Raw genomic sequence first — 13761 nt, forward strand, 5'->3', positions numbered from 1 at the left:
ATAGTTATTTTCTGACGCCCAGGATGCAGTTGGGCTATATTGGATGTTGGAATGGATCTAGAGTGGATATCAATACTTAAAATCTATTGAGGGTTTATTGTGTGCCATGCATTGTTCTAAATGCTAGAGGTGCATTAATGTTTTGGGTTGTCACAGTGATCCTGTGAGGTGCTTATGTTTCTGATACCCAGTACATAAATGAGGAAACTTACACCCAGGTAGATTAACTCACATAATGTCCAACAGTCAATAAACAGAGACCCAGAGTGCATTGCTAGGCAATCTGGTAATAGCACTCACTCTTAACCATTCTACTCTACTGCCTTTGACCTAGGTAAAATCCTAGCTGTACCCCTATAACTCTTTCTGTGTGCCAGGAACTCTTCAAAGTCTTTAAATTTTAACCATCACAACAACTCCATAAGAGAGGTACTATTATTATCTCTATTTTATAGATAAAGAAACTGAAGAAGAGAAAGTTCTGTTAACTCATCCAAGGTCACATAGCAACAATCACTGGAGCTAGAACTGGATGCATGTATGTAGTTCATCTTCTGAGCCTCTCTTTTTAAATACTAATTTGTTTAACTTTTCATAGGATGCATATGTTTTGTAATTTACTAGTTGTGTGCAATTTAGAAAGTATTTTCTCACATATAAATGGTCATAAAATATTTGCTTCACAGAGCTGCTATGAAGATTATCAAATCAGTGTTGATATATTAAAGGGTTTTGGAAAGTATACACTGAGATAGTGAACTTGGAGATATCTTCGTCCCCCTCCTCCTATGTAGGTGACCATCATGAGGCATCCAGCCAAACCTTTCAGGCCTCTGTTTTTTCTAGTGAGAGGGCTTCTTTTTAAGTGGTTCTCTGGGTCTTCTCTGGTTCCATGACTTTAAATACCATGTGTACATTGATGACTTTTCGTGTACAGTTTTTGCGTGGACCTTTTCTTTGAACTCCAAAGCATGTCTACAACTGCAACTCAGTATCTCTGCTTGGATGGCTAGTGGTCCTCTCAAACTGAACACTTCCGATACTGAGCTCTGGATCAAATGTGCCTTGTTCACCACTCACTGCCTCTCCCTACCAACATCTGACCCCTGCTCCTTTCCCAGCCTTCCCATTTAATAAATGACACCTCTACTTATTCAGTTGCTTAAGCCAACACACCTAGAAAGTTATTTTTGACTCCTTTCTTTCCTTCATACCCAAATATTGATTGAGCAAATTCTCTTACCCTTACCTTCAACAGACACCCTGCATCCAAAGACTACCATTGTATAGGTACCATCACCCTTGTCCAAGTGCAATCCTCTTTCTTGCACCTAGGCTACTGAGCTAACTAGCTTCTGTTGTCACTATTGACCTTTTAAAGATGTTGATTGAAGATGTCACTTTCTTGCTCAAATTTAGACCAACATCCTTACCTACATGGCCTTACATAATCTGAACCCTGCCTCTCTCTTCCACCTCATCCTATCTTGTTCGTTCTGTGCTAGCACAGTGGTCTTCTTGTTTTTGCTCACACATGAAGTGTGTTTATTTTCATGGGGTTTCTCCTTTTGTTCTCTTCCCACTGATATTCTCAGGTCTAGTTTTTTCAATCTCATTCCTGTCTATGCTCAAATGTCCCTATCTCAAAAGCATTCTCCTTGACATGTTCACTCTCTCTAAAGCTCTAAGCTTCCCATCCCATCATTTTCAAGTATTGCTCTTGGCACTAACTACTGTTGAACCATATTTTATATATTTATTTTTCTATTATCTGTCTTCTACAGCAAAGCGTAAGCCTTCTGAGGTCAGGGTCTTTGTCTTGTTTTTCATTGCATGTGTAGCAACTAGAACACAGACAATCAGGATATATTTCCTAATTGTATGCATTCCTTGTAAGGTATAGCATAATAATTCCATGTTTAGCCAATGGTAATTGCATAATCTATAAGCTGTTGGGGGGGGGGGGAAGTGGGGAGCTGCCATTTTATATATCTTGTGCTCTTAGAGCACTCTTATTTGCCAACTTTCACATATTCTCTGGCCTCGTTCCTGATTAGTAATTCTGGTTTCACTCATGGGTTGGCTGTCTTCCTAACTTTCAATATCTGGCTCTGTTTTCTGGCTTCTGCTCCTATCTGTCCATTCGGCCATGGCATCTCTGTGGCTGATAGAAACCTCCCTATTGGATATAGCCCCACACCTCCTACCTGGAATATTGATTGCTCTCACAGGCAGCTCCTGCCAAGAATTGCCAGCCCTTCTGTGTATCTTGAATTGCTAATCTTTTGACTTCTAGTAAAGAGGGTTTGATAAATCGTGGTCCCTTTTTTTTCCTCAATTAAGATAAATTTTTATTTTTATTTATTTTTTTGAAGTTTATTAATTTATTTTGAGAGTGAGAGAGAAAGCATGCATGCCCGCGTGCATGTGAGCAAGGGAGAGGCAGCGAGAGAGGGAGAGGGAGAATCCCAAGCAGGCTCCACGCTGTCAGCACAGAGACTAACGTGGGGGCTCAATCCCACAAGCTGTGAGATCATGACCCGAGGGGAAACCAAGAGTCAGAGGCTTAACCTACTGAGCCATCCACATGCCCCAGGATACAGTTTTAAATGTGTTCGTAACTGGTGGACATACTTGCCAATCTTTATCTGCATTATGTCTGAAGTCTCTTGCCTAACCAGTGCTTGCATCACTGAGAATAAAGTACGGGATCTTAGTAGGAACTTTAATCCCAACAACATGTGTGTTCTGTTACCTTCCCCTAGCATTCAGAATGATTGTCTTTTTTGCTATTTACTACTTACGTGACCTTGGACAGATTTCATCATTTCAGTGTTCTTGTCTACAACATGGCAATTAAAAATACTTACCTATCAGAATTATTGTAAACATTAAATCAATTGAAATTGATACATTAAAGGTATTTATATAGATGATGGACTGTGAATCAGAAAGATTGGGGTGTTAGTGCAGACTCTGCCTCTTACTAGCTATATGAGTAGCTAATATTAAGCTTCATAAAGATACTACTGTCCCTCCCTCTGATATTGTGAGAACTGAATTGTAAAACTTACACAGAACACCAAAGTGATGATCAAACTTCATCTTTCACCCCATATGTCCATGCTCTGGCCCTATTTCTGATTTTCATTCTGGTCCTCTGGGAAACCTTCCCAGACAATTTGCTACATCCTTGCCATTCTCCTTCTCAGCGAGTTAGACCTTGCTCATGTATCTCCATACAACCCTTAGATCTTTTTTAATTCAGTCATCCTGGGCTGCCTCATAACTTAGCAAGAATTTTCTTTGGCCTTAAATCCCTACTTTTGACTGCTTTCACAACACTGAACTCATATGTCAGTGTTCACTCAGTTCATTCTAAAGTTAGCTATATCCCTGAACTTTGTGGTTTTGAATATTCTCCACCTTCCTCCCTAGCCACAGGGAGAAGGTCATGTATCAAGTTCTTTCATGACAGTCAGGGAAGCCCAGCATGTCACATACATGTACCTGTAGGATGCATAATTATAGCCAGATATTCAGAACATACCCAGGAGAGGTATAAAAATAGCTATTTCACTTTAAATTTTGCTCAATTTATTGCTTCTTTTTGGATTGATCAACAATATTTTACAATTGTGTCCATACACATTTGAGAATAAAATCCTTCTCTGGCACTGTAAAAGGAACCTATTGATGATTTATCTCCTTGGGTAAAAGACTCAGAGCAGTTATCTAGCTAATCACTTACTTTTAAAAATCCAAGAATGCATTAATTGGACATTTCCATTCACTGGGGCAGGATGCCAAGGAGCTACAACCCCTGAAAACCAACCCTGGGGATGCTTATTTTCATCTCTGTTTTTTACTGAGTTACTACCACTTTGTGGCTCTAAGTTTGGACCTGTTTGAAAATTATGTCACTGTCAATTACATATAAACTTTATTGTGGTTAATCTACAGAAAATAAACTGATGACAGTGAGAATATTGTGTTTATACATAAATATTTTACTTAAAAGGTGTTCACAGTTCTTAGAGATGGGACAAATGAATCAGCGGCTTTGGGGGTTTAGAACTATAGGAAAAACTTATGCCTTCCCTGAAGACATTTTCTCTCTCTCTCTGTCTCTCTTAGTATATTTTATTTTAGGTTTGCAAATAGGATTGATCAAGAGATAGCCTTAAAAAGTACTCAAAAGAACTTAAATATATTTCTGAGAAAAAAATTATACAGAGAACCTTGATTATTTTGTTGTATTTATGAATTTAAATTAGCATTTTCATAATTTGTTCTAAGCAATCCTAAACTCAGTACCCAATTTTGGTATGCAGTTTGAAAAAAGTAAAACTTGGAAATTACTTGCAAGAATGCCTTAAAGTAATATCAAAATTGGCTAACATTCACTCAGGATCTATGATTTTGAGATTATAGTCTCACTGGTACTATTTACCAATGGCAAGACAAGAGTTTAAATCTTGTGTAGAAAATCTCTGCCGTTTTTCAATTTGGTAAATTCAGAAGCTAAATAGTATTACAACCTAAAAGAATTAGATGCATCTTTTTACCTATAGTTAATCTCAAAACAACAAAATATAGGAACAAAATAAATTAATACATCTACTTTGTGGGGGCCATTTTAAACATTTAAAAGAAATTATTGAGTAATGCTTTTAAAATTCTCATGGGAACTATAAATCATAGTGAATTGCTCTTTTGAGACACTACTATCATTAAAGAATTGCAAAGATAGTATCTTTATCTTGCAGAGGAGATAATACACAGAATAAAATACATACCTGTTTTAATAAGTTGGCCAAATTAGCCTCTTGTAATTATAAGAATCTCCTTAAGTGTTTTTTTTTTCCTTTTGACCATAGTTTTTCTAGTACACTTACTTTCATGAGACAATAATCTTGTCTTCGTAGTGATGAGGAGATTATTTTGCACTTACATCATCCCTTTCATCTGAACATGTCAAAGTGTATTTAATTATCCCATTTTACAGATGGGGAATCAAAACTCTTAAAGTGTGAATGACTTGTCCAGGCTCACAGAGAGTCAGTGGCAGTCAGCTTAAGAATCAAGAATGGAGATTTGCTCCACTTGTCCAAACACAAGAGATTGCTGTCATTCTGGATACATTTCATGTATTATACTTAATAAGGAAAAGTGACCCACTGTGTTTAATAAACAGCAATGGACATATAATCAGTATTCATTCACAAGAATTATTTGATTGTCAATGGAATGCTGTTCTATTGGCATTGGCCAGAATGACAGCTGTAACATATGTGTGAAACAATTAAAACTTGAATCAGTCAATATCTCAGAGGACTCCAGATCTGGTATCATTTCAGTGGACAGAAAAGTAGAGAAAGGAACACATTATTTAAGGGTTGAAATGGTCCCACTCTACATGCTGGAAATTTTCTGTAATCTCAAGTTAGTTAAAGTGACGTCATAATCTAATTGTCATAGGGTTGTAAACATAGACTTTCTCTCACTATTGCTAATGTGGCTACTGTCCCTGTTCAGAGACTAACTTGGCCAATATCGAAGGGTAACAACTATGTAGCCCCAATCTCAGGGGGATTAGTCTGCTTAGTGGAAGTTGTTTAATTAGTTTTCTTCCATCATGGAAAGGGTAGCACTTTGATGTAACTTGAATTAAAAACTTCTTCTGGGTATGGACTTGCCTTTGCTTCCCACAATCCTTCCATTATCACCATCATCTATTGATTGTTGAAATGTCTTATTCATTTTCATGGTACCTTGTCCAACATTACTTAAAACCCAAAATTTTATTTTACATTAAAGGAAGGATTAGCAGCAAGCTATAGATAAAAGAAGGGTGGACAGAGAAAAAACAAAATAATGTAGAAGAAATAACTATATATTTACAAATGTACATATCAGAGCAAGGAGGAAATACTCATAATGATAATGATTACAGTCCTCATTTATAGTGTTTATAACCTTTCTTTTCTGCTCCATATTTCCTTTGACCTTGGCAAGCACCTCAGCTGGTTATGATTTCTTGCCTGTTGGGTGACTCAAAAACTTCACTTCTAAAGTCTGTGACATTAGTGTTCTTACCTATTTTCCTATCTGTTGTTGAAGTTTTACATTAACTTTTATCATAAGACATTGAAATACTTATAATGCCCAAGATGATCTGCTTTCAGACATATTCCTCCAAGACTTCCTTATGTAAAAGCAACACAATTTCCTATTAATAGTCAGAACCAGTCACCAAATCCAGTATAATAGCACTCTTTTTGCTTTTCATTCACTAACATCAGGAGCTTACAGTTTCCAGTTTAATGGAACCATTGTTTTATCCCCTGGTGGAAACATATCACTCTTGGGAACTAAGACTTCTAAACCAAACAGAGCTATAAGTTGCAAGAATGAGAAGTACACATTTCATTAATGGATAATTAAGACAAATAGTAGAAGTAGTTACTCCCATTTCTATTCTTTGATTCCCAGACATGTGAATCTTAGGTATGAGGGAAATTCATACTTTGGTTACCGATTTCAGAGTACAGACCATGTCCTGGAGAACACTACCCTGTCTCTGCAAGGTATTGTCATCCATTTGGTGCTGCAACTGACTATTCAAGTGGCCAGTTCATCATTCTGTCAGGTTAGCTGCCTCAGGGTGGTGGGAAACATGGCAAGACCAGTGAATCCATGAACATGAGCCCATTGCCACACTTCATTTGCTCTAAAATGAGTTCCCTGTTGAGAAGCAATGCTGGGTGGAATACCCAGATGGTGAATGAAGCATTCTGTAAGTCCACAGTGATGGTTTTTGCAAAAACATTGCAGGAAGGCAAATCTATATGCCGAGTGTCTATTCCAGTGAGAACTAAGTTTTGTCCCTGCTATAATGAAAGTGGTTAAATGTAATTTGCCTGACACTTGGTAAATAGCTTGAGGATCTCTACCATGTGAGGAACGCTGCTCTATGGGGACTTAGTGTAAGTCTCTGATGTTGGTCAGATAGATATTTGTCAGTGGCTGTAGCCAGATTGGCCTTGATAAGTGGACATTCGTGTTTCTGAGCCTATGTGTAGCCCCCATCCTTGCCACCATGGGTGCTTTGTTCATAATCCTATTGGACAAGAACAAGGGTGAATGGGGAAGATATATGACTGATACTCAAGCAAGTTATTGTGTTTATTTGAGTATTAAGACTCTCCTCTGCTAATGTTGCTTTTGGTGAGTCTTTACATGGAACAAAAATATATCCTGGACCAATCAGAGAAATCTGTGCTCATATCATTCCCTCAAAATCTTTCTTGCCACTAATTTTCCAGTTGTGCTTCCTCTAAGTTTCTGATCACTCAGACATTACTTGTGAATCAGTGTAGATTCATACCTCTTGCCATCACTCCTTGCAAGCAAAATTAACGACCAGGTACACTATTTGAAGTTCTGCTGACTGGTGGATTTTCTTTCACCATTCTCCTTTAAAGTTACCCTTGAGTGGGACTACAATGCTGTGGTCATCCACATTAAAGTATTGCCAGCATATCATGCAGAACCATCCGGAAACCAGGCCTAAAGTTTTCTTCTTTTATCATTTGGCTGTAGGAAACTCTCCATGAAGTCATAGGCATGGGTTGAAAAACAAGAAGCAATGCAGTAGGTAGGAACTGGGAAAATCTGAGATACTTATTCATGTAACTTTGTTGTGCTTTTGGGATTTGCTGAAGCTCAATCTTCCATAAAACACCTCTACTTGAGGGTGCTTGCCCAAATAGCTGGTTGGGTGAGACAACGCTGAGTTTGTAATGGCGATCTCAGATTGCACAGTAGTGTGGTGTCCCCTGGCCAAGTATTGAGCTTCTTCTACTACCAGAAGAAGCCGGAAGCTGTTTCTTAAAGGAGAGTAACTGTACAGAGCATAACTTTGCTCCCAAATCCTAGATTTTTGAACTGTGATTTACCTACAGTGTACTGTGATTTACCTACTACAGAAGGAGTGCCAAAGGCTCAGTACCTTACTGCTGTCTGCCACAGATACTTCATATACCATCAGATCTGCTGGATCGTATGTGACATTCAGAGATACATTTAAAAGCCCAAGTTAGGGGCGCCTGGGTGGCTCAGTCGGTTAAGCGGCCGACTTCGGCCCAGGTCATGATCTCACAGTCTGTGAGTTCGAGCCCCGCATCGGGCTCTGTGCTGACAGCTCAGAGCCTGGAGCCTGTTTCAGATTCTGTGTCTCCCTCTCTCTGACCCTCCCCCGTTCATGCTTTGTTTCTCTCTGTCTCAAAAATAAATAAACGTTAAAAAAAAATTAAAAAAAAAAAGCCCAGGCTAGTCACATAGAAAGAACTACATGAGAAAGAGAGTATCTCCTCATCTTTACCCAGGTATACATTGTTGTCTCAAGTGTTCTAAGTGTGTCCCAATCAGGTGTCCGAAGTGTTCTGAGTATACATTACTTGTTTGTATGAAAATGGCTAAAAGACACTTTGGATAAGCAGAGTTGTAGACTTAATAAAATTAATTGTAATCACAAGCATTATTACGAGAGTGTGGCCTGTTCACGTGAAAATTAACTGATGTGGAACTCTTTCATCATGACCTTAAGGCTCCACCTATTTTCCTGTCTGCGTCCAGATATAGTTTCTATTTACTTAAAAATAAGAATGTGATAGTTTTTCTACTGTAAAATTATACATGCCCATGATAATTAGTAATTTTTTTTAAGGAATTACAAATCACCTACACTCTCTCCAAGGAGAGTTAAGTAGTGTTAACATTTCTATAAGCCTCTGTTTTTATATCTAACTTTATGTACACAGGATGCATGTGTACACACATACAATTTTACCTGCTGTATATACTGTTCTATAACTGCTATCCTCATGTGGAAATTTATTAGGAAACTCTTTATTTGCCAAGGATTGAAAATGTACATTGGAATTGCTGAGCAGTACTCTGTTGATTACATATTCTATATATACTATATATATATACTATATATATATATACTATATATAAAATTAATATTTTATTAATTGATTCCTTATGAATATTTAGTATTTTTTAATTTTCTGTTATAAAAGTGTTTCAGTGAACATTGTGACAGATATACACACATACACATGTAAATATATAGATATAGGTGTGTATTTGTCCAATTATCATATCAGGATATATTTTAAGGAAAGAAATTGATGGTTATTATACATTTAAACATTGACACATGTTACTGAATTCTTTATCAAAAGTGTGTGCCAATTTATGTCCCATGGAAATTCCATGAGAATGGTGTTCTTTTTAGAGTAGGACATTTATTTAAATTAAAAGGATGTTAAAATGGAAAGCTTTTCAAACCTTTAAGAGCAGAATTGTTTGCTCAGCTTCTTTCTTTCTTTTAAACTAAGAATTTCTTTTAAATGTGGAAGGACAATAAATAATCTTATTCCCTAAATGGTTTTGATATGTGGCCAGAACTGGGGTAGATTCAGCAAGTTTCAGACATTTTTTCTATTTTCCTATTTTTTGGCATTCTATGGGGATTAACAAAACTTTTTTTTTTAAATGTAATTGCTAAGTTTCTTTTCTTGGAGAAAGAATTATACTCTGATTTTCTGGTAAATATCTAAAGCTTATCCATCTATTCCACATCATTTAATAATACTCAGAGGCACTCTTATCCATAGATATGATGGAATTGGATTTCTAAGTCAGCAATAGGGAACTTTTGAGATAAACTTCTTTTCCTAGAGCTGAAACCTGAAGGGGAAAAAAAAATGCTTACAATTTTGAGGATGTGTACATACTATTGAGGAGAATAAGTGGAGAGAGAGAGAGACAGAGAGTAAAACCAGAGGAGGAAGTACCCTGAAATTGTCAAGAATGAGTAATAAGGAAGAAGAGTAAGAAAAAAAGTCAGCTTTCAAACTGAGGCACAATATTTGCCTAATAAAACAGTGAATTTACCTGAAGTTGTAATAAAGGAAGTGAATATATTTTCTTAAGCAAAGGTGAGAACTGTATGTTTTTCAAATTTGTCATCATTGTACTCATTCATGACCAGGCCTCTAAAGATATTTGACCAACTCCCATTGTTTAGATCTCCATTGGTCTTTTTCTTCCTCTTAATGATTGTGTAGAAACAAAATAGTATTCTGCATCCTCTGGTCACTTAAAGAGTAGATTTGTCACTTTTAGGTTAAAAATCCTTGTTTTAACATGGAATACTCTATATTGGCAAAAATGGGTCCCTTCTTGCAGCGATCTCGACAGACTGCCAAAGTCCTACTTTCCCTGGGCTCTTTTTGCTGAGGCTCTGTCTCTTGAGAACCCAGATGTCTTTCTGCCTGCTGAAGAGACCCCCCAGGCTGGTGCTCCGCGGTGAGAAAATATGTGCCTCCATAATCACGATCTCAGACATGTCTCACTATTTGTTTCATTCGGTTTTATATTTTCTAGAAGGCTGTCTGTCACTCCAAATGGCACTCATTTTGAAATAGTTAAACCCAAGCACAGAAAAATGTAAAGTGGTTGGATGAGGAACCCGGACACCTTGGGCTTGGACAGGCCTGAAGTTTTGTCTGTGTTTCTTCCTGCTCCCAATTTTCTGTTCATTCCTCTCCCGTTTCGTATCTCAGTTCCCCTACCCCCAACTTTATTTGCATCTCCAAATTTGATTCTGTGTGACCTTTCAGCTCCAGAGCTTATAAAGGCAGACTAAATACAGTCAGTATCTGCAACTCTACATTCATTTTTCTCAAGAGAGGGATCCGATTGGGCTGACTTCCAAAGGAGAAACTTCCCTGTCGCTGAAAGAACTCAAGCAGAGACAGGTTGGTCATCAGTCAAAGTAGTAGAGAGAGTTCTAGTTTGGGCATGGAAGATGAACCAGATGACCCCTAATTCCTTTCAGCTTTAGGATTCAAGTAATATATCTTTGCTTAAAACCCTCTCCCTAGAAAATAGCTTCCAAAATAAACACCTACATCATTACTCTTTCTTCAATCTCTGTCAGAAGATTTGCTACTGTCATCATTGAAAAACGATGTAGAACATTCCAGCAATTTCAATTCCTCAAAATGCCAGATGTTATGTTATTAATCATTTATATGTAAATATATATGCATCAGTATACATGTATATATGTATTTACATACGTGTAGTATGAGATATGCATAGCTTTATGGTGCTAGATAAATTCTTTCAAAGAAAGAACTTTGTCGTCTGAAATATTTCCATTACAATTAGTAAAACCCTACATGTAGTCACCAAGTAATAATCAGGACAATTTAGCACTCCGTCTTTGTGTGGCTACTATCATAAGTTTGAACCAGGGGCTTAATACATAGGGGTAGCATTGCTAAGGAAACCATTCCCTTGGTATCCATGTGTGATTAAAAAGCTTTGTCTTGCTTTTGTGTCTGACTTAAAGGTACTATATATTTCAGATAGAATTAGCATAAAATAAAAAAAAACAAATAAATAAAAGAAAACAAAACAAAACCCTAAATACCTTTATTTTTAATTAACTACCCTTTAAAACATAGATTAGTATAAAAGTTTAAGCAAAAATTTAATGAGATTGCTTCTGTGTGTCGAGCTTCTGTCCCTTCACCTACAATCAGCACCAATTGATTAGACTTGTTCTGTTTTGTTTCAGAGGAAAGTGGTTCTACTATTTTTATTCCACCCTGTCTCTAGAGGTAAAGGGATGATGTCAAGCAGTCTGCCGTATTCTCTGGAGGGAAAAGCCAACGCCTTCTTCAGATTCTACTTTCTTTCTAATCCAAGACTTTAGGTATTGCCTCTCTAAAGCGGTAAAGTGTTTCTTCAAGCTTTTATTCTCCTTTTCCCCCCCTTTTTCTTTTTCTTCCTTTTTTTTTCCATTGAGAGCTAATTCGCAAACAAAACAATGCAGAGACCTTAAAGATTCAGGTTGATGCATTTTGACATTTGTATAGTAAATCAACTTTTTTTTTTTTTTTAGTTTTTCCTTTTTCTTCTGTATTGGTTTTTTTTCTTTTTGCTGTACATATATTATTTTTAGTGATTTCTCTAGATATTAGAATATTCACCTTCCCTTATCACGTTTCTTCAAGTAATATTTTATTTTTTCACAAACAAGGGAATAATTTTGTGTCCATACACTTTGCTTTTTCCTCTCCTACAACTGTTTCCCCCTCTGTTGTCATTTATTTTTCTTATAGACCTATTATTATTATTTTTACTTGAAGTGGCCAGTAGTCTTTTAAACAAGAGTCTTATATTATTCCTATGCATTTACTCTTCCTGTTGCTTTTGTTTTTTCCTGATGATCAGGTCTTTCCTCTGGTATCAATTTCCTTCATCCTAAAACACTTCTTTAACATTCCTTGTAGGGCAGTTCAGTTGGGAGTTAATTCTCTAAGTGCATTTCTAAATATTTTTTAAAAATGCTTCTATTTCCCTTCATAATGGATAGATACTTTTTGCTGTCTATGCAATTTTGGGATGTTTTTCTTTTCTGCTCTTTTCATATGTTGCTCAGCTTTGTCCCAGCCTCACTGCCATCACTCTTCCTTTTAAAAAAAAAAAAAAATTAATGTTTATTTATTAAAAAAATTTTAATGTTTATTTTTGAGAGAGACAAAGTGTGAGTAGGGGAGGGGCAGAGAGAGGGGGGGAGACAGAGAATTTGAAGCAGCCTCCAGGCTCTGGGCTGTCAGCACAAACCTGATGCGGGGCTTGAACTCAGAAGCTGTGAGATCATGACCTGAACTGAAGTCAGACACTTGACCAACTGAGCTACCCAGGTGCCCCTAGCTACCAGTCTTCTTGTTGTGTCTTAATATATAATGTATCTTTCTTCTTTGGCTGAAATTTTTGCTTTCTGTTTTTTCTCTGATTTTCAGCATTTTGATGATCAAGTCCCTAACAGTGGTTTTCTTTAAATTTGTCCTGCTTGGTATTCGTTTTGCTTTTTGGATCCTCGGTTGATACCTTTAGTCAATTTTGGAAAATCCTCAGTCATTTCTTTCTCAGTCAAATATTCTGCTCCATTTTCTTTTCTTTTCCATCTTATATTCCCATTCTTCATATATTGTACCATTTCATATTTTAATATTGTCTCACAGATCTTGGACACTCAGTTCTGATTTTTAATTTATAGTTTTTCTTTGTATTCTAGTTTGGATAATTCCTACCGCGCTGTATTCAAGTTCAGTGATTATTTCTACCGCTGTGTCTAGGCTCATGCTAAACCCACTAAATATATTGTTTATCTGGTAATGTATTTTATATTTCTATTTGGTTCTTTCTATTTTTGTGTGCGTGTGTTCTTTTTGCTCAAATTCCCCAACTGTTTATGTACCTTGTCCGCTTCCCCCCAAGGTTCTTTAACGTATTTAACTATAAGAATCCAGGATTTGAAATCCCTGTCTCATAACTCCAATACCTATGCCATTTCTGGGCCCACTTCTATTGTATCTTCTCTCTTTCTCTCTCTTTTTTTTAAAATTTTTTAACGTTTATTTATATTTGAGAGAGAGAGAAAGTGTGTGAGCAGGGGAGGGGCAGAGAGAGAGACGGAGACAGAATTTGAAGCAGGCTCCAGGCTCTGAGCTGTTAGCGCAGAGCCCATTGCGGGACTTGAACCCACAAGCCCTGAGATCATGACCTGAGCCAAAGTCAGATGCTCAACCGACTGAGCCACCCAGGCGCCCCGGTCTTCTCTTAAATGTAGGCAACATTTTGTTGATTTTTCATGTGTCTTATATTTTT

General features: G+C 37.0%; 1 long non-coding RNA gene across 2 annotated transcripts in view; it reads left to right on the forward strand.

Annotated features, from left to right (window-relative positions):
* Positions 1-462: 462 nt before the first annotated feature.
* Positions 463-13761, forward strand: part of LOC122227942 — a 113213-nt gene continuing 99914 nt past the window's right edge. For both annotated transcript variants that reach the window (XR_006206284.1, XR_006206285.1), the window contains exons 1-2: positions 463-538; positions 11663-11800. This is a non-coding gene — a long non-coding RNA (uncharacterized LOC122227942). The remainder of the gene's footprint in view (positions 539-11662; positions 11801-13761) is intronic.

Source organism: Panthera leo, chromosome C1, assembly GCF_018350215.1.
Source record: "Panthera leo isolate Ple1 chromosome C1, P.leo_Ple1_pat1.1, whole genome shotgun sequence".
Lineage (NCBI taxonomy): Eukaryota > Metazoa > Chordata > Mammalia > Carnivora > Felidae > Panthera > Panthera leo.